At 51.1% G+C, this 20,573-nt stretch overlaps 2 long non-coding RNA genes across 2 annotated transcripts in view; one reads left to right on the top strand and one right to left on the bottom strand.

The window, feature by feature from the left end:
• Positions 1 to 7,146: 7,146 nt before the first annotated feature.
• On the bottom strand, positions 7,147 to 10,716 carry LOC114683758. The gene is made up of 3 exons (XR_005092805.1): positions 10,601 to 10,716; positions 7,955 to 8,072; positions 7,147 to 7,734 (listed from the first exon to the last, which is right to left on the bottom strand). It is a non-coding gene; the product is annotated as an uncharacterized LOC114683758 (long non-coding RNA).
• Positions 10,717 to 12,511: 1,795 nt separating this feature from the next.
• LOC119089068 overlaps positions 12,512 to 20,573 on the top strand; it is a 39,665-nt gene continuing 31,603 nt past the window's right edge. The window contains exons 1-2 of the long non-coding RNA XR_005092919.1: positions 12,512 to 12,863; positions 15,201 to 15,333. This is a non-coding gene — a long non-coding RNA (uncharacterized LOC119089068). The remainder of the gene's footprint in view (positions 12,864 to 15,200; positions 15,334 to 20,573) is intronic.

Below are 20,573 nucleotides of genomic sequence, written 5' to 3'. Positions count from 1 at the left end.
AGCCGGGATCCTGCCCTGAGCAAAGCTCCCTCCCCTTCCAGCCCACTTCGCTAGCCACGTCACCGTGTCTGCAGGTCGCTCAGTAAATGCCAGTTACGGAGTAAATGTCACAAGACAGAGCCTTCCTGGTGCCCTAGGCACACACTCCCTCCTCCCTACAGCCTGCTGGGCTCTCCCGAGAGCAAAGGCAGTCAGGCAAAGGCCACCTGGGTGCTGGGTGCTGGGCCCCCTCGCAAACTTCCAGCTTTTGTTTAGTCATAAGATCCCATCCCATTTCCACTTCAGGGGGAGAAAGGCGGAACTGGAGAGGAGCCATCTTTGAATCTTATTTAATGAGAGAATATCATGGAAGCTGCATTGGAAAGCAGGGATTCCATGCGGAAGGCAAGATCCACAAGCAGGCTGATCTATGGGGAGGAGTCTTGAAGCAGGGACAAGGAGTTATTTTCAAGGCATCAAGAGGATAGCAACAAGGCCAGGTCAGACCTGGACCCAGTCAGTGCTCCCCAATGTCCCACACTGCCCCATGTGAGGCAAAGCAGGATGACCCTCCTCTCTGAGCCACCTTGATGGCTGCCCTACTCACTTGACCCTCCAGCCTTTTGTGTAAAATATGGTCCTACCCCCACACACACACACACATAAGCCTGCAACAGGTCTACTAATACATCTTGAGTAAGACACCTACAAGGAAAAAAAATAATGAAGCCTTCTGAATTTTCTCCATCGTTAACGGATTTTGTTTAAACAAACAAAAACATTCTCATTTCATTGCAGTGTCAGAGGTGAGGAAAAGAAAGAAAATTTTGCTCAAAACCAACATTTCATTAGAGGGCATTGTCAAAGACCCATGTGCACAGCAGCAATTCTCCCAGGAAACAGCGTTGCCATGGCTGGGGTGGAGAGAGGATGTCTCCCCTCTCAAGGTTGATAGCTACCTGTGTCCACATCTCTGAATGGGACAAAGGTTAGAGGTGGTGGTGGGACAAGGCCAAAGGAAGGCCTGTGGATTTCATATCACGAACATGGTCAATTGGTTTGACTGTGTGCCTACTGTGTGTCTTGTTCTACCTGGCCATTCCCAGGAGTGTAGCCTATTGGTAGCCTGCCCCCACTTACCGTCTCTGGTCCCTGCTAGACAGTGGCCAGGATGGACTCCCATACGTGTAACTCGTGGCAACAGTCTCGGCTCCAGGCTCCAGGTATCCAGGCATCCAGGTATCCAGGTTAAGGTGCCCCCTCCACGGATTAAATGTACTCCCTCTTAAGTGAATCTACTCCCTCTTAAGTGATGTCAGTGAATTCTAACAAAGTTGTGTTTGTCGGCGCAAGACACTCACCCAAATCCAGAAGGGTGGCACAGTGCACGTTGTGAGGGAATGGGTCCTCGCGCCGGGCGTCGTGGGGTCCTCGCGCTGGGCATCCTGGGGTCCTCGCGCTGGGCGTCCTGGGGTCCTCGCTGGGCGTCCTGGGGTCCTCGCGCTGGGCATCCTGGGGTCCTCGCGGGGTGTCCTGAGGTCCTCGCGCTGGGCGTCGTGGGATCCTCCGTGGCTTGCTCTTCAGCCAGCATGGCTGGTGGGCGATGCCAGCTTTGGGGAAAGGCAAAGAATTAGAATTCCTACAAAGTGGACAACCTGAAAAAAAGAAAAACTACCTGTACTCACACGCATGAAGACACGCAGCGGCCTCACCTGCTCTTCTGTGAAGATGGGCGGCTTGTAGAACCTGAGCACAACAGGAAATGGCACAGGAAGACGCGACAGGCCTGGACAGTAGCCCCCAAAACAACACCAGGTCAGCAAGGGGCCTAGGAGGGTGGAGCCATGGACTCTGAGGGACACAGTGGTGGTACAAGTGGGCAACACCCACCAGGGAACGACGACGATGATGAGGGGTCTCCAGGGCCAGCAGGCCGAGTCTTAAGTGTGGCTTAAGCCCCTGGTCACTCAGACCCTGGAAATCAGTCCCACCGGAGATGAAGAACCAGCCAGGGATTGTCCAATAGGCACCAGGAGGCTGCTGGCAACTGAGGTAACACTGAATTGGGGGGCACAATGGGATTGGGGGTCTGGTGGCAAGGCTAAGGGCAGCAGGTGGATCAGGTTTAGCCACAGGTATGGGCTTAGCAAGGGAAGACAGCCTGTAAAGCAGAGGTACCAATGGCTGAGACCCAAGGGAGAGGGTGGAATAGGATGAGCCCAGGGACTGAGGCACAGGTTGGTGTTAGGGAGACATCATGGGGAAAGGCTATGCAAGCAGAATGCTGAGTGGGAGATGAACCCGGACGCTGTTGAAGCAGGGGCCAGCCAGCAGGTAAAGAAGAGCAGGTGGACAGCCAGGCAGAGGCGGGGCCTGCACATGCTCTCTGGAGGCTCCTGGCGGCTGGGACACAGTCCTCAGCCTGATGGTTGGGGACGGAAAGGCTGGACTGCATCCCAGGGGAAGGAACAAACTGTGGGAAGGATCCAAAAGCCTCAGACCCCCATCAGCTTCAAGACGGAGGGAGACCTGTGTGGCCAGGACCGATGGCACATCACAGCTGTTCCTGTAAGCTTGGCTCAGCCCTAAGCTGCAGGGCCAGTATACTCAGCCATGAATGTGGAGGGAGGCAGAGAGGGGGGCAAGGCCCTGGGGGTGGGCAGGTCTGCGTGAAGGCAGGGCAGGCAAACCAGGCCCACCCCATGCCCTCTGTATGCCCTCTATGGAGCCAGAGACCACTGCTCTGGCTCCCAGACAACCCCCCAGCTTGCCCTCCCTGGAAAGCAGAGGCCATCAAGGGACAAGCTAGGTGGCAGGTGCCAAGCCCAGGGCCAGGACCATGGGCACGCTCAGTTAGGATCAACTGTTGGATGCCAGGGTGACGCGCGGAAGAATGCAGGGCGCAACATCAGGACCCCTTCAAAGGGGTCCCAGACTAGGGCAGGCAGCTGCTGCTCCCAAGTCCCTTGAGCCCCCCACCCCCAACTCTACACCTTCTGAACCCTAGCTGCCCTGGTGTGACAGTTGAGCCCATCCATTCGTCCACCTGTCCCGCCAATACATCCCACATACTCTTACTGAGCCCCACTATTTACCGGGTTGGTGCTGGGACACCCAGAGGAGGAGGGGGTGGCCTAGGGGCACCCCAAAAGGGCCAGATCCAAATGGGAGGGGGGGGAGACAAACAGAGGGAGGCTGAGACAGAGAATGGAGGGGAATGGGCAGTAAAGGCAGAAAAATAGTTCTCAGAAGAATTGAGGGCCAGGGCGTTTCCTGCCACCTCCCTCCCTTCCTTCCTTGGCCTCATCTCCATAGCTTCCTGCTCTATCCTGACTGATTCTATTGTTGTTAAGTACCCAGGATGCTCTAGGTCTCTGGGCCATCTCTGAAACCAGCCTGGATGCCTGGGCTGGAAGGGGCTAGGGGGCTGGGGGGCTGGGGGCTGGGGGGCTGGGGGTTTGGGGATGGGGGTGTGGGTTGGGGGGTGGGAGTAGGGGTGGGGCTTATATCTCCTGAAGCACAGAAGCACCCTTGAGGGTCCCAGGAAGTGGAGTGGGGGGTGAAAACCATGCTACATTCAAGGAAGCAGTTAGCTTGAATCCTCCGTTACAGGGAGCCTTCCTTCTAGAACATTAAGAGCTGGTGAGCTGGGGGAGAGTTGCTCATGTTTGAGTTGTTCAAGGTTGCTAAGTTTGGAGGTTCCTTACACAAAACCCCAATGACCTAGGACTGTCAGATACTGAGCAAAGGCCCTTAGCATGTTCCCCTGCTTCTGAAATACTCCTAGAATATCAGAAGTGCCTTCAGGGACCTCTTGTTTTACTGATAGATATTTGAGACAGGGGGACCCTGGAGACAGCGGCCACAGTACCAACTGACTCCCTGCTGTGAGGGAGGCTTGTGCTTGGCTCTCTTTCAGAGGCCTCAGCCTTCATGCTAGTCCCCAGCTTCAACTCCTTCCTATACAAGGTGAAGACCTAATTTGGACCCATGGTGCTACAGAACCTTTTGCCGGGGACCCACTGAGGGACGGTGGGAGGGAGTCTCCTTCATGGGGCCTGAAACAGGTCTGAAGATCGCTGGGGTGGGAGTGGGAAACTTTGCAGGAGGCTGGGTGAGAAGGAATGAGTGTGGTCAGTGTGAACTTTGCGTAGCTTTCACTCAGATACCTTCAGTCTGCAACCTCATTCAGTGGGTCTTGCCCTGGAACGGAGGCTTAGACTCCCATGAGGAGGGAAATCTTCGACACCGCCATTAAAGTATGGCTTAAGAACCCAAGGCCCCCTACCCCGAAGCCACCAGCTCAGCTCATTATGGTAATCAGTGTGTTTTTCCTTCGCAGACAAAGAGGGCTTCTTACTAATATTGGAGTCCAGTAGCTACCTCATTACTCTGCAGGCCAAAATTAACCCTGTGTTCATTAAGGAGAAAGGGCAAAAGGTAGAATAAAACTGAAAGAAGGAAAAAAAAAACAGCTGGGGGGCAGGGGTGGCTCTGCACTGTGGGCTAGTCATTCCCTGAGACCCTTCTTGTACCTTCAGGACTTAATCACCAGTCCAGGGAGGCAGCAGGTAGAGGGGGGGGGGCACAGAGGTTAAACCTCAGAGGAAGAACTCAAAACCCCTGAATGGGGCCATGTGATATGGAAGTTTCCTGGGATTTATCACTGGGTAATCAACTTAAAAGCTTCCTTCTGGTTTTTTTCTTCTAAGCCCAGGCTAACCTAGGAGGAAAAGCTTTTGCTAGATGAGGTTTGGGTAGGTCTCTAATGCCTCCCCCCACCCCTCCTCTCTTCTTTGGTCTTCTCTGTGGGAACTCAACTTCAAGACAACTTAATTGTGACCCAAATTGCATTTGCTCAGGAATACCTAATTGATTTTACCTCCAGTCCCTCAGCTAGGGCATCTGGAGCTTACCTGGTGGAGCCCACCTGGCCTTCCTGGTGAAGACCATTAACCCTATTTTAGCCAATATGGCTTGGAAGAGCTGTCTGCCACCGTGGTCCCAGTATGGAGTGGTTTACCTAAGGCCTGAGCCCAGATCAGCCAACCCCAGAGTGCTCTAGGCAGCCCTGCCAACTGGGTGGCACGAGGCAGGTTTGGGAAACTGAGAGGCTTGGGATTGGAAGTGCCCAGGGCAGGTGAGAGTAGCTGTGTCCATGAAGCCAGTAGTGTGGAAATAGAAGGGAACCAGAGCCATGAAGCCATGGAACAGGAGGCATGGAGATGCATGTGTCCTTGTGTCCAGCCAGGCTGGAGTCGTGCCAAGGGTCAAGCTACAGAAAAGTCTTTACCTGAGCGAGAGCCGTTTCGATGGAGAAGAGCGAGTCAGGAAGCAGTGGGTTGGAGGGGAAATTGGAGGTGAGGAAGGAAAGCAGCGAGTGTAGACAGGCCTCGAGAAGCCGGGCTGTGAAGGAAAGACAGACACTGGAGTGGCGAGGAAGGAGGACAGGAGGAGGTGGGGCTCCAGGTGGGGACAGCAGAGTCAGGAGTCCAGAGGGGAACTGAAGTGGAGGTGCAGGCTGAGACAGGTACATGTCGGCGGCTAAAACTGAAGAGGTCATGAAGACAATGGTATGGGGGTGGGGGGCCCCATTCGAAGAAACCACTTGGCAACCTCTGCTTCCCTGGGAGATGGCAGGCCGGCCCCGGATCAGGACAGGGAGTTGTGAGCATCAAATGAATGGACAGTGGCAAGAGAGGGACCAGGGCAGCTCCAGCATCGATGTGTGCTGAACATTAGGGACGGAACGGGAGATGGTGAAAGCCACTGGCCACTCTGGAAGATGGAAAGGGTCCCTCCTAATAGCCTGAATTAACGTAGGGCGGGTCTCCGCCCACTGCGTTAGTCACCTTCTAAGCCCTCCTTCTGCTTCCATTTGCCTCAGAATCCAATCAGCCCCTTTCAGAGGCCTGGACACTATTGTCCACTCCAAGCTGGGCTTCCCTAAAGCAATCCAGTTGTGGTTTTTTTTGTTGTTGTTGTTTTTTGTCTTGTCTGGACAAAACTGGTTGGTTTAAAAGGCGACCAAAGAAAGTGCTGGTGAAATGAGGACCCCAATTAGCCTCGAAAAGAGGCTATTCTCATTATCTTTGTACCTCAGCCATAGCCTGGTGCGTCGGGCACATGGTCAGCATCTCAGAAAATGTTTGTTGAATCAATTCTATGGTTTTTTTTTTTAATTCTGGAATTTATTTATTGAATACAAATACACCCAGCACCTACTGGGTGTTCACTATTGTGAGAGACAATAAGACTGGACAGTGGGAAATAGGGCCAGCCTCATTGGTTAGTTAGTAAGTATTTTGCAATTTCACGGCAATTTACAAAGCACTTTCTTGTGAGTTACATTGTTTGGTCTTCAAAAGCACCCTGTTGAGTAGATAAACTGGTTTCCTTTTTTGTTTCCTCTCCCCCACCCCCATTTTTCTTTTTCTTTACTTTTTTCTTTTTCTTTCTTTTTCTTTTTCTTTACTTTTTTTTTTCTTTTTTTAATCCCTATTTAGGTGTGAAAGGAACTGAAACTTGGAAGTTGAATGACTGGTTTAAGGTCATACCATTGCTAAGAGATGAAGTCAACCCTTGCTACCAGACTTGAGCCAACACCCCCCTCCCCCAGCAGCTCCCAAGACCACCCTTGGGAAGCTAGGCTTTCAGATAGACTTTCCCCCATTGTGAAATGTCTGATATGAAATAAAGGAACTCTCAGAAGAACTTTAGGCTGAGGACAGAGGAGGGGACCGTCAGGGGCAGCCACAATGGTACCCAGGTCCAGCTCTGACCCCCCTTTCTCTTGCCAGCAATGTGGCAAAATACTTCACTGTCCTTGGTATAAATTTCAGTCCAACCCACGAGCGAGGCTGGATTCTCCCAGTTCTCTTTCCCACCTACCTCTTTAAAATCATGAAACATCAACGCCAATTTGTCCCTCTCTGGACACCACGCCTCCCCCCCTTTGCATACACGGATTACGTAGGAACAACATGAACACGTTACATAGAAAGTGCTCTGGAAATGGCCACACACGTTCCGGCCTGCTGACTTTAGGAGCCCCTACCTGGTGCAAGGAGGGCCCTGTGCACAGGGCTGCAGGGGGCTGCAGGAGAATAGATGAGACAAGTGAGTGGGTGGGAACAGATCCACCTGCAAACCTTTCAACAAACATGTGCTGAGGGCTTTGCCCAGCCCTGCCTCAGGCTATTCGAACTCATTTAATTCTCACAACAACCCTAGGAGGTTGCTCCTAATGTCCCATTAACCCAAAAGGAAGGGACATCTCCAAAAAGGTGGGTGGAAGGGGGGGGAGCATGCCTTTGGGGGTCAGCCACATGCTCATTCCAGAAGCACCCCACCCCAACCCACAGAGTTGCCAGCACAATGGTGGCCCCTGGCCCAGGTCCCCCTCCTGAGAGGCTCCCAAAGGGATCCTTCTGCTCAGGACATTGTTAGAATAACATGGTCAGTCACAAGGGACGACCCCCCTTGGGGAGGGAAGCACTCCAGTTCACTGGCAGATGAACACAAGCAGAGACATACAGGGAAGGACTCAGAAACAAGGCACAAGCAGAAAAAAGGTCGAAGGTCATGACCAATGCCCCCTCACTAGGGCACTGGTTCAAGGCTTGAACCCAAAAAGAGGCTAGCTGGACACTACTGATCCTCTTTGTCCCTTGTCCCTCGATGTCATGGTCTTGGGGGTCCACAAGGGGGCTGCTCTGTATGCTGGTGGGTTCCAGGAATCCAAGCTCCTTGGCTCTACAAATAACCAAAGGTTAGAGAATTCACTAAATGCCCAGGTATAGGTGTTAATTACAATTTAAACTAATTAATTATAATTACAGCTAATTATTTAACATTTAAAATTGTCTTCAAAGGCTAATGGGTCTGGGGGTGTTGAAGGAAAAATGGGCACGGGGAGTCCACTGGATATATATATATAAAACGTGCAAGCAACTTGAAGGAGTGGCTGTGGTACCAGAAGGTAGAGATGTTCAGCAGGTATCCCCACAGGCACTTGAGCAAAAGCTTGGCGTCCAAAGAAGGTGGTCCTTGAAGACTGCGGTGAGCCGATGATGTCATCCCTGAAGAGAGAGCTTATGGCATGGGGGTACCGTTAGAAACCATCTTGAGGACCTCTATCGGCCAGCACAAGAACAGCACAGAGAGGGAGGGGGCAAGAGAAGAGAAAGGGAAGGGAGGGGAAGGCTGAGGAGGAGAGAGGGAGGGGTGTGAAGGGACCAGGGAGGAGGAGCAGGGATAGGAGGGAGAGAAGTAAGGGAGGGGTAAGAGGAATGAGGAAAATAGGTAGGGGAGGGGGAGAAGGGAGGAGGGAGGGAGGAGGGAGGAGAAATGGGAGGAGGGGTAGGGAGAGGAGAAATGGGAGGGGGGAGAGAGGGGAGAAATGGGAGGGGAAAGAGGGAGAGATGAAATGGGAGGGGGAGGAGGGAGGAGAAATGGGAGGGGGGAAGAGGGAGAGACGAAATGGGAGGGGGGAGGAGGGAAAGGAGAAATGGGAGGGTGAGGAGGAGGGGAAGTGGGAGGAGAGGACAGAAATGGGAGGGGTACAGATGAGTTGATTGACAGGTCACAAGTGTTAGCTGAGTGCGCATGCGCCACTCTAGCGCCCAGCTAACCGGCCAAGAACCATTTACACATAGAGACCGCTAGGGGGCGCGCGGCCCGCACCAAGAGTCCATTAGCGCAACCACCTGCGGCGCCCCCACTGGCGCCAGGGCGCAGCTGCTAGAGCTAGACTTGACGCAGAAGGAAGGGGGGCGCTGCCCAACAGGTTTCAGCCTGCAAGGGGGGCATAGCCCACACCAGCCATCTTTCAGGGTCGCTCTGCACCCCCATCGCCTCCAAGCTACCACTAGCTACAGCCATTTTGCAGACATGACGCAGCACTCACACGCACCTAGGAGCCAATTCGCACCAGAGCCATGGCAATAAAGAGACCCTGCAGTAAGGGGCTCCCCCAGACCATAATTCTACATCTGATAAGTAAAAACAGAATGCTGCTTCCCGCCATCAGTAAATCCAATTAAGCATAATTAAAATTTAAAGACCCGGTTCTCAATACACAGCACGCCCATTTTTGAGGTCTTCAGCTATGACATAAAACGAAGGCAGACCCTTCTGCGTCCCCCCAACATCAACACCCTTCTCCCCCAAACCTTGCCCCCATTTACCACGTCAAATCTCAAGACCCCTCATTAACGATTTTTTTTTTTTTTGCAATCCTTCCTCCTCAAAAAGCCACACCTTTCGGGGGAAAAAATTACTGATAATAAATTAATCTGCGTATGTGACCCCCTAAATCACGCAGCCACTGCAGATGACGCCATCTCTGGCCTATGTAAGTCCTGGAGGCGCTCCTCAGTGAACCCATGAATCCCCTTACATTTCCCCTTGGGTAAATGAACCCACAGTTCTGCAGCCAATATCGCGCACGACCCCCCTCCTGCAGGAGAACAAAGGCCACCTCCCCTCCCCTCCCCACCCCGCCCCCCAAAATTCCGCAGTGCCGCCAGCGCCCTCTTGCGGCTATCAAAGAATCTTCTAGAAACCTGCCACGTAGCAGCCCTCTGGCGCCCCCCCCCTCCAGCTAGCAAGCCCAAGATGGGGAGGGGGCGGCCTGGGGGGGCTTGACAGGGACAAAGAAAACGGTAAAAGGTGATTTACCAAAAGTCTAAAGCCTTCAACATGTCAGAATCTTGCATCGACCATCACACGCAAATTCCCAATTTCCAGCACTCAGATCACCCCCCCACACTTCCACACACCCCCTTTTCTGCATTTCTCTCTTCCTTCTTCTTAGATACAAGGACATGGGTTTCTTTCTACCCCAGCCCACCTCCTGCCTCTATTCTACCTGCGCAACCCCGATTCCTTGACCTTAGCGCCAACTGCCGCCTTCCCTATGCGATCTGGGGGTCTCCAGGCGGGTTTGCCTTTGACGCCGTCTCTCTCCACCGTTAAAGTGGCTCCATCAGGGAGAAGCAAATTATAACGGATATGATTTTTTTTTCTCTGTATTTTGCCTGAGGTCAGGTCTACGCTAAACCTGAGTATCTGGATTTGGAATCGCTGGTGAACACGAACCCCTAAACCTCACGCCCACGGTCCACCGAGAACCTGGCTGAAGGCTATAGGAAAAAAATGGCTCAAGACCCTTCTCTTCAGGTACCTTCTCTCCCTAATTCATGGGGCTTGCAGAATGCGTCGCCGCCATGTCTCCCACCTAACGCAATTCTAAAGGTGGCTCTGAACCCCCCAAATCAGGTTTTTAGACCCCAGAAACCGCAATACACTGGATTTGAAGGGGGAAATCTCTGATTACTGCTGTTATTCCTAATCGGGGGTCTCTGCCGCACAGTCCACCCTCCAAGACTAATTGAGAAAAGAACCTTGTCCCCGCCCGAGGAAAATGTGCCTCAGGATTCCCTTCCTGACAGAATTTCGTGTGGGATGCTGGGGACCAGGCTTACTAAGGGGCTGCCTTTGGGAAAAGGTCCCCAGCTTCGGCCTTTCGGCATGTCCAGGAGGACAGAGCCTGAGCCAGAAGGGAATGTGGTCTTCATTTTTGCACATCCTTTCGGGTAAAGGATGGCCAACCACTCACCAGGTAAGGGATTCTCCTTTGGGTGCCCCGCTCTCTGGGAGAGCTGCAGCCAAGGCCAGCAGAGCCAAGGCGAGCTCCATCCCAGCTCTTCGCCGTCTGCGCTAGGGGCTGGCTGGGTGGGGTTTATATAAAGGCGCAGAGGGGGTGGTCTTTGACGTCAGCGCATTCTGCTGCAATGCGCTCATTTCTCTAAAAGTGATTGGCCGGAAAAATGAGCCCCCCAGATTCTATGACAAATTGCTGTAGCCGCACCCAGACTGCAGCAAAGAACGCAGGAAAAAAAATCTGCCGCAGTGCTCCTGGCCGCCATGACCAACACCCTGTGGTCGCAGATGCTTTTTCCCTACATGAGCCCTGATCATGGATGGAAGGGCGATTTGTAGACACAGTCTAGGGGAAAATCACCCCAAATTATGATTGTACTCAGGGGGCTAAGGATAAAGGTGGGGTACCCGGGTTCTGGGGATCCGCAGCTTGGTTGCGTAGGTTTTTCAGAACATCAATCGGAGGCTCCGGGCTTAGGAAAAGAGAAGGCTTTTTTTTTTTTTTTTTTTTTTTAAATGATGATGATTATTATTATTGCTCCGGAAAATAAAAAGCCCAGATAAAATAATTGATTCCCATATGTCAGCCTGAAGCTGTCACCCTCACCTAGCACACCCCGTTTTTGATGGGCTATCTCGATGCGGGAGACTTAGCATCTCGGAATCAAAGGACCTTGATTTTTGAGTCCTGGGCTTAAACACTAGCAACCTGTGCACTTGGAAAGCTCGCGATCGATATCCCTTCCCCTTCCAGGGGTTCATTTCTGCCCTTCAGGGGGGTACCCTGCAAACCGAAGCGTACCTATGAACATAGCCGCAATCCGTGCCCCCCTAAGAAAAGTACTTCATGAGTGAAAACGGGGTCCTATGTGGTAATGCTTAGAGTACACCCCCTAATCGAGTTGATTCCCCACACTTTGAAATGCGCACCCCCCCCTCCCCTCTCTCTCGCAGCCCAAGCAGACAGACAGTGACACATGTTGCTATGGCGCATAGCTGCCTGGCTGCGTACTCTCTGCGACTTGGCACAGGAGAGCTAATCCTTAACAGGTGGTACCTCCGGCTGCTCTGCCCTGCCCTAAGTGGCAAAGTGGGCAGCACGTCAATCAAATGTCCTCTCGAAAAGGTCAAAATGCTGTTGAAAGGGACGAAGGATCTATCTTAGGGTGACAGGTGGGTGGCAACTGGGAGGCCAGGGAAGAAATGTCTGATGACAGAGATGGAGCCAGAAAGAAAGACCCTAAAAGGAGAATCAGAGGCTCCATGGAGGACATGAGGTTGAAAGAGCCCCCTGTCCTTATTTGGGGCTCCGCAGCTGCTTCCGCATAAGCCCCTTATGGCCAGCCGTCCTAGGACACCACTGTGACACAGGACCCGGGGCTGAGAGGCACGGAGAAGGACCACCGCTGAGCCCCGGGTTATCGACCATCCGCTCTCCGATGACTCAGGCCTTTCCTGGGCAGGCGGATTGTTAATGTAGGAACCGAGGCTTTATTTAGGGAGGGGGGAGATGAAGATTTAGGGCTTTGTGAACATCACAAAGAGCTATCTGAATGTGTCAGATACTGAGAGACAAAGAAAACACCCCATTTTTCAGCCTGTTGAATATTGAGAGAGCCCCCCAAAAGAGGGCCCCCTGAGAAGCCAGAAAGGCCTTCACCAGCAACAGACGTCACGGAAGCTGCAAAAAAACATGGCTCCCAACACCCCAGTCAACAGGAGACATTTATTAGCCCACAGTATTAATAGCTAGGAAACAGCCAGAGCTGGCTGGGGCCAATCATCAGCGAGAAGACCCTGTCGTCAAGCCCCTGTGGCCAATCAGACACCAGAAGGCCCAGTTGCTAGCCTCTGGGGGAAGAGGAAGGGGTGCGCATTGTCATGGGGGCTCATGTTCGCGGCCCACGCGTGGGATCACAACGGCCGCTAGAGAGCATCAGCAGCCATGTACTAGGGGTCCCTGGAGGCTGTCAGCCTTGCAACCCCGAAAGAACGTGAGTTGGTGCCTGGTAACAGGCGCCGGTGAGCACTATCAGGACTCTCAGACACCAGACACCAAACGGCCATTCTCTGTCCTCCAGGCCCTGTGCCCTTGAGGGAAGGAGGGCCTCCGCAGCAAAAGTCAGCCTCTGCATTTTTTCCTGGGCCCCTCGCTCCTAAGCCTGTTCCTGGCAGCAAACCCCATCCCTCTGCTTCAAAGCTTTTACTGACAAGCCAAGGTAACAGACCCTGGAAGCTATGTGTTTCTGACGAATGCACAGTGGTTGGAATCTCAGCTCCACTCCCTCCCAGCTGGGAGGCCAAGGTCCAGGCCCTTCCCCTCTCTGGGCCCCTATTTCCTCATCTGGAAAAAGGAAAGAGTTGGACAAGAGGGTCCCCAAGGAGCCTTCCAGTCCTGTTTTGCTTGATTTGAATGTATACATCAGGCGAGTCAAATGTCTTCCAGAACATTCTTCATGACAGTAATTAGTATCAGGTGTATCCTGCTGTCCATGTGGTTACTTCATCACACGGCTTTTCTTTCCATTGTATTTTATTTTAAACAGAACTCCATGGCAACATGTTTATCCTTCTGGCTTCCTAAAAGAAAGAAAGAAAAAGAAAAGGGGGGCGGGGGGGGGGGAGGCTGCTGTAAACGAATCTCTACTGAGCACAGTTTAACCACAATTTTAAAAAAAAAAAAATCCATATGCTTAAATGTTTTTGTTGGCTTTTCTGGAGCTCGGAACCTAACTTTTTAAATATTTATTGGTCCAAAGCAATGGGAGAATTCTGGAAGAAGCCAAACCTATGGTAATGTTTGGATGGGAACTGTTCCTCCGTCTGGGCAATGCTAGCACGTTCCCCTGCTCAAAAAAAGATATATGAAGGCTCAGATTGGTCTCTGCGGAGGAAAGCAGGGGCCAGATCTACATTTGAAAAACAGCACTTTCTCCCTGTGCTGCAACGTGGCTCTCCTGCAGGCTGGACGACAGCCAGCGTACAGACCCGAGGCTAAGCTAGCCTCTGCTTCTTCCTCCCCCTCCTCTTCCCTGTAGATACTTTTTTCTTCTTTTTAAAATGCTTTTCTTAAGACAGAGGAACCCAGGCTGACCTCAAATTCATTAAGTACAGGCTAGCTTCAAACTTACAGCAATTCCTCCACCTTGGCTTTTGAGATTCCAAGTAGTTTTTGTTTGTTGTTTATCTGTTTAAATTTCATATTGGGGGGGGGGTCTGGAGAGATGGCTCAGCAGGTAAGAGTACTGGCTGCTCTTCCAGAGAACCCGAGTTCAATTCCCAGCAACCACATACTGCCTGTAACTCCAGTTCCAGGGAATCTGACACCCTCACACAGATATACGTGCAGGCAAAACACCAATGCACATAAAATAAATAAATCTTCTTTAAAAAATTCATATTTGGGAACTCTCAAAAGCTATGTGAGACAGGCGTGGTAGCTTGCATCTTTAATCCCAGTGGAGACAGATAAATCTGAGAATTCAAGGCAGCCAAGGCACAGTAAGACCTTGTCTAAAAACAATAAAATAAAATAAAGCTACGTGAGCAGTCTCCTATCCACATGTACATATTTGTGCTCAAGTACACAGATATCCTCAGATTCAGTGAGGCAGTGAACACAAGGTCTCATTTGTCCTCTGCCAAGCTTAGGTTAATAATGCACACTTGTGGAACCATGCAGAGGACTAATGTAAGGCGTCATATAAGTGCCGCCTGCTCAGAATAGCCCCTCCAGATTTCCCCTAAATGTCGCTGCCCTCCAGATATCCAAATCTCTCTAAGTCACATGCTTCTGAACCTCCTCCTATCACACATAGACCTCAGCCAAAGCCAGAGACTCTATAGAGCACTTCGGAGGGTCTTTGCAGAGGCTGGGTTTCTTCGGGAGTTGGGGGACATGTGTTTCTCCTACTGTGCTAGGCACCACCAGGAAGCGAAGGACTCAGAAAATATTAATCAGAAGAAGCTCGATCTTCCAGCAGTCTGGAATTCTCTTCTAGCCCCAAATCTCCAACCTCAGAAGTACTCTGCTTCCCTGAAATCTAGATCCGAGGTGCAGCCTTAGCTCCCCGCAAAGAAGAGTTGGCCAGATTGTAGATGCAGGAAAAAAAAAAAAAAAAAAATCAGTCCCTTGCTTTCTACAGAAGGACAAGAGTAAAGTTTACTTCCTGACAAACGGCTGGGCCTCACGGCAGGGCTTGTGTACGTGTCCTGTTTGAGCTATATCAGCTTGAGCCATGGCCAAGGCCAGCAGTAACCCTGGGGTAATCGTTTACTGGGGAGGATAACTCTCTTGTTTTATCTGACTGGGTACACAATGTGGGAGAGAAAGGGGGGGCTTTGCTCTTCTTTTCCTAAGCGGGGCCACAGAGAGAAAGTTAGAGAGCAATATGAGGGACCAACAGTTGTTCTGGTAAATGGATTTGGGGTGTGTTTTTCCCCCTCTTAGGTTTTTTCAACTCACATGGGTTACATTTATAAAATGCTTTTAGAAAAAGAGGAGGCGGAAGAAGCTAGAGAGATGGCTCAGTGGTCACAAGCACTTTCTCTTGCAGAAGATCTGGGTTTGGTTCCTGGAACGTACATGGTGGCTCCCCACAACCTGTCACTCCAATTCCACGCAGTCTTACACCTACTTTTGGCCTTGGCAGACATCAGGCAGCCATGAGACGCAATACGTACATGCAGGTAAGCACTCATACACATAAAATAAAAACTAATAAATCTAGAAAGAAAGTTGGAGAGAAAAAAAAAGAAAAGAAAAAGCAGCAGTGGGGGGGGGGCTGAGGAGGAAAAGTGGCAAGGTGGATATAACACTTGCAGCCAAGTGTTGAGCCAAACCCGAAACCCTGAGTTTGGATCCCCAGTGCTCATGTAGAAACCAAGGCAATGAAGCCAATGCCTGTATCTCCGTTTTGTGGAGGATCTCTGGGACTTGTTGGCTAGCCAGTCAGGACAGATAGGTGAGCTCTGGGTTCAGTAAGAGACTCTGTCTCCAAAAAAAAAAAAAAAAAAAAAAAAAAAAAAAAAGGTAGGGAATTATTCACGATGACACAGAATATCAGCCTCTAGCCTCCACAAGCATGTACACACATGTGCACACATACTCATGACATGTCCAACACATATGATCCTACATAAATACATGCAGCAGTTCAAGAAGTCTGATGAACATTTTTAACTTCTTTCATAGAAAGGAACCTAGCCTACTATTTCTAGTAAGTAAAATGTATTTCTAATAAGTAAATCGAAATCTAAGGTCCCAGGGTTCACTGGCCACATAGTCTAGGGCCCTTTCTGTGAGGAACACTCCCCGTGAGCAGTGGACATAGGGTATTCAGAAAGCACACAGCTGCACCCCACTTCTAAAAGGACTCTCTTCAGCAAAGGAATTCTTAGTGGCTACGAGCTCTGAAGTTTCCTTTCTTCTGGAAGAACCTAGAAAACCCAGGAATAGAGACCAAGCAGGCCACTGATGTGGAGTGGATTTTAGAATTCACATCTTGACACGTGGAAGAGACAGCCACGTCGCCAGCTCTACCCCCACCCATCTGGCTTTGGGCAGGGGCCAGCCCCGGATTCAGGCAAGGGGTTTTTTTGGCCCAGCTCCATGGAAATATTTCCTTCGGTGGAGTAAAGAACTGCCTCATCAACTGCCTGCGGCTAGGGAGGGGGTGGCTCTCTGTGTTGACAGAGGGCAGCCAGGCCAGGGGAGCACCCCTACCCCCACCCCCAGGAGAAAGTGTATCCTAGGTAGAACAGGACTGGAAAGTTCGCCTTTTTTTTTTTTTTTCTCTCTTTAAACAAAAAGATTGATGACAGTTGAAAAACTGCCGCCCGACTCCAGAGGCTGCAGAAGTCACTGGTACTAGATTACCATGAGGCCTGGAAGGTTGTCTCACTAGCATGAGGTTTTGTGCAGAGCTTGCTTGCCTTCTAAACAGGGTCTGGGTCATTCCAGAACCCATAGGCAGCTGCTTGGACTGCTGATCTCGCCTCTCAATCTAGACAGGAGTCACCCGCTCCCTGAAGGGGAGTCCAGAAGGCAGATGAGAAGCCCAGGGCACTCAACAGATGTGAGAAAAGAGGACAGTACAGGGTGTGAGCAGAGGGGACACTTTGGGCAGTCGACATGCTGCTAGATTGGAGAGTAAAAGTCACATAACCTGATTCAAGGGGTGATAAACAAAGAGTCACCCCTGACTACTGTCCTGAACACAGGTAGAGCAGTCTTGCGGTCTTGGCCAAAGGTTTGGTTCCTAAGGTCTTGAGAGCATGCACGACACAGAGGAAAAGACACTCCCTACCTCTATGGTTGTGGACCAGTTGCTGAACTTTTCTGAGCCTCTGACTCATGATAACTATGCTTTGAGTGAAATGTGCCATTGGTGAAGACAGTTAGATAGAGGAGGCATGTATACTCACCAAACATACTCAGGGAGCTGTGTGCACATGTCCCCAGCTGCGGGACATGGAGAAGGTTGGTGAAGAGGAAACCTTGATATTGATGGATGCTCTTGTTTATTTTATAAGCATACATTTTTGACTTATTCATGTAGACATGTATATAAACACATATATGGTCTCTATGTAGCAGCTGACTCCGAACTCTACCTGACTCTCACCTCAACCTCATAAGTCAGCTGTGGAGGCATATGTACCAGCAGCCAGGCTTTGAATGCGTCCCTTTCCATCTCTCCATACCTCAGTTTCCCCATGTAAAAACTGAGGATAATCACAACACCCATTTCCCAGAGTTATACACAAGGTTGATTAGGGCAATGTATGAAAATCCCTCAGAATACCTGACTAACTGAGCAGACAGCTCAAGCTCTCCCCAGGGAGGGCACCTGGTAACACCACCTTGTCTCCAAGTGTGCAGAACCTGAAATCATTACTAAAGTCCCCTATGTGGCACATCAGCTCTGGGTCTAGCAGCTGTAGACTATGAATCTCTTGTTCTTCTAGCAGCCCTAAGAATCCCGGAGCCAGGGCAGTGGCGAAGATTTGAAGCTATCCTGCTATCCTGCTTGCCCTCCAGGCTAGAACCTTATTGAATGTACATTTCGCAGCTCTCTTGAGGTTATTTTGCAGCCTATCCCAAAATTTCATTTTCTCTTCTTTAGGGTAATCTTGCCACCCTGCATTGCTAGATAAGACCAAAGGTCACTGTGGCGCTCCGTGCTCTTCCCCCATCTAACAAGTTGCTCAGGCTTTGCTGTGCAAACGTGGCGCCCTCAGAGACCTAGGCTCAAATGTTCAACATAGCCTTTAGGTGTTTGTGCAGAGGATGAGCTTTAAAGGCAGCTGCCATTGGGTAAACGGGGCTGCCCTTGTGCATTTGATGATAAAGAAAAGCAAACAGAGGCCTCTTTCCAAAGGCTGGCCTTGCTCCCACCAGCTCCCAATAGGTTGTCCTTGGCTTTGTGAACCTAGGGGAGCAGACAGCCTGGGGTGGGTGAGGGAAAGGTGGTTCTTGAGGACCCGCCCACTGAGGGACATCTGGTCACCTCTCCTGTGTCTGCAAAGATAGGAAAATCAACACCCGTGTCGCAGATTCGCTGGGAGCACAGAATAAGACAGACTAGATTTGAAAAGCCTCCCCTATTACCTAATTGAAAGGGGACTCTGTCCCTTGCTGGGGGCTGGGGGTACCTCAGACCCAATCACAAAGGTAGGTGACGCATGGGTAGGGAAGCCAGGCTGACCACGCTCAGGCCTGCTTGCTTCTGAGACACACCAAAAGTGTTCAGATGGTTACCCTGAATTCTGTAGACGTTGCGAGGAGAGCCAGGGAGCCGTGTGTACAGGCTCATTCGCTCTGTTCGAGGAACACAGGAGCACGTACCAAGCGTACAAGGCACTGAGGCTGGTACCACTGTAGGTGCCAGGGACAAAATGACAAGCACCGCACCGGGGAAAGTGACTCTCCTCATGTGCTCAGAGCCAGAAGGAGAGCTGACTGTACCCCTACTGTGCATGGGCTACGCTCTAGGTGACTCTGCCGAGATCTCAAGTAGACAGCTGCCACAGCCTAGCTGCTGGGGGTGGGTGGGAGCCCCCTGCTTCTCTGGAAGGATGAATCAACAAGTGGGAAATTGTCAGTTAGCTGACAGGGAGAGCTGAGTTGGGGGCTGGGATGACCATGAAGAGCTGGCACCCTTGCCTGGGTGGGAGCTTCAGGAATGTGGGCCACATCCTTTCCTGACAGTCTGGTCTTCTGTATGTTTCCCAGAAACTCATACTGTTTACACGGAGGGGCCTCTCCAGAGCGGGGGGCCGTTCAGATCCTGTTTGCAGCCCTAACTCACTCTGTCTGGCTCCAGAAACAGCATCGTGGAGTGCTGAATGCACGGCCACGTGGCCAGCACAGAAATCCAAGCAAAACCCTCTGCCTTCCCGGCTAGGGCTGTGCCTGAAAGGCTACAGTGTATAACCTGGCCCCTGCTCTGGGGGTTCCTACAGGGCCTCACACACACTCCACCCAGCAGGCACAGACCCAGGCCCACTTCTGGCTGTTTCCACAGCTGGAGCCAGGGCTCTCCTTTGGAGAAGCCTGGGTAGATCTGCATGGAGGAGCCCCTCTGGGGAACTCAGGAAGGGACCAAGGGGCCTTATACAAACTCTTCTCTCCCACCTACTAAAAGAAAGCAACAGAAGAGTGGGGTGGGCGGAAGGGAGAGGAAGATGGCGGGAGAGGCAGAGAGACCAGGGTGACAGAAGGCTGGCTGGTGAGACTAGACTGTCCTCTTACCCTGTTTCTTGGGAGGGAGAGAGGGTTCCCACAGACATCACAGGGGTTGTGTAACTCATGAGAGGATATCTTGGCCTCCTTGGGGCTCTGCCTAGGACTGGCCATGTCCAACCCACAGCCCATGAGCTCCATGCAGTAAGGATAGTTAGGATGTGGCCCAATACAAAACACTGTGAACTTCCTTCAAAACGCTATGATACGTTTCTTTTCACAATTTTGTCTTAATTTGATTGCACGGTTGAGTGTGTGCTTTGGCTATGGCAGTGTCGTGCTACAATGTCTTTCTGCTCAGCACTGGGAAAGAATCCTGAATCCTGTGCAGGAAGAGCAGCAAAGCTGACAGTGAACCAAAGAAGCCTTTGAAATAAATGTCTGCCTTGCTAGGGTGTTCTCAAAATGGTGGCGTCTCCCTGGGGACGGGGGACGGGGGGTGCTGGGGGTGTTAGCTTGATAAATTCCCTGCTCTCCTTACTTGATAATCTTTCTTTGGACTCATGATTGTCTAGTGTGAGACAATGATTCTTTAAGACAGTGGTTCTTAAAACCAGGAGAGGGCTACTGAGTGCTTAGAATCCAGTGGTTTCTAACCATTCCTTTTTGATCTTTAACTTCTGAACTTTGCAGGATGTTACACCATAGTGTCCAACCTCTTCCAGACTCCCCAAGCCTCAGTGCTGGCCTTCTTGTCCCCATTTCCTTCTGAAGTTAGTGTTCTCCCTGGGAGAACCCCAGCAAAAAGGCCTAGCTGGCCACACGCTGGGACTCATCTTAGAGTCATCTAGAGCTGGGGACTGGGATCAAGTCTTGGGATTCCTTAGTCTCCACAGACATGCCTGTAAAGGGAAATTGTAAGATGAGTTCTTTGTGGCTCCCTGGGATACTGGAGGATCCAGGCTGTGGTCTAGATGTGATGTAGCTTCTAAGGCTATCTATAGTGGTCTCCTGTAAGCTAGAGCTAGATTAGTAGAGACTCAACTGTGAGGCGTAGGATAACATGGGGCTTGAAAAGCAAACGTGAATCCAATATAAAATTTAAATCCAGGCTATGAGGGAGGAAATGCCCAGGATGTGCTTTTTTTTTCCTTTTTTTCTTTTCTTCTCTTTCTTTCTTTTTTTTTTGTGTGTGTATACATAACGTGTGTGTGTGTGTGTGTGTGTGTGTGTGTGTGTGTGT

The sequence above is a fragment of the Peromyscus leucopus genome, chromosome 14 (assembly GCF_004664715.2).
Source record: "Peromyscus leucopus breed LL Stock chromosome 14, UCI_PerLeu_2.1, whole genome shotgun sequence".
NCBI classification, from domain to species: domain Eukaryota; kingdom Metazoa; phylum Chordata; class Mammalia; order Rodentia; family Cricetidae; genus Peromyscus; species Peromyscus leucopus.
The sequence above is the reverse complement of the archived record's forward strand: the minus strand, read 5'-3'. Positions and strand labels throughout refer to the sequence as shown.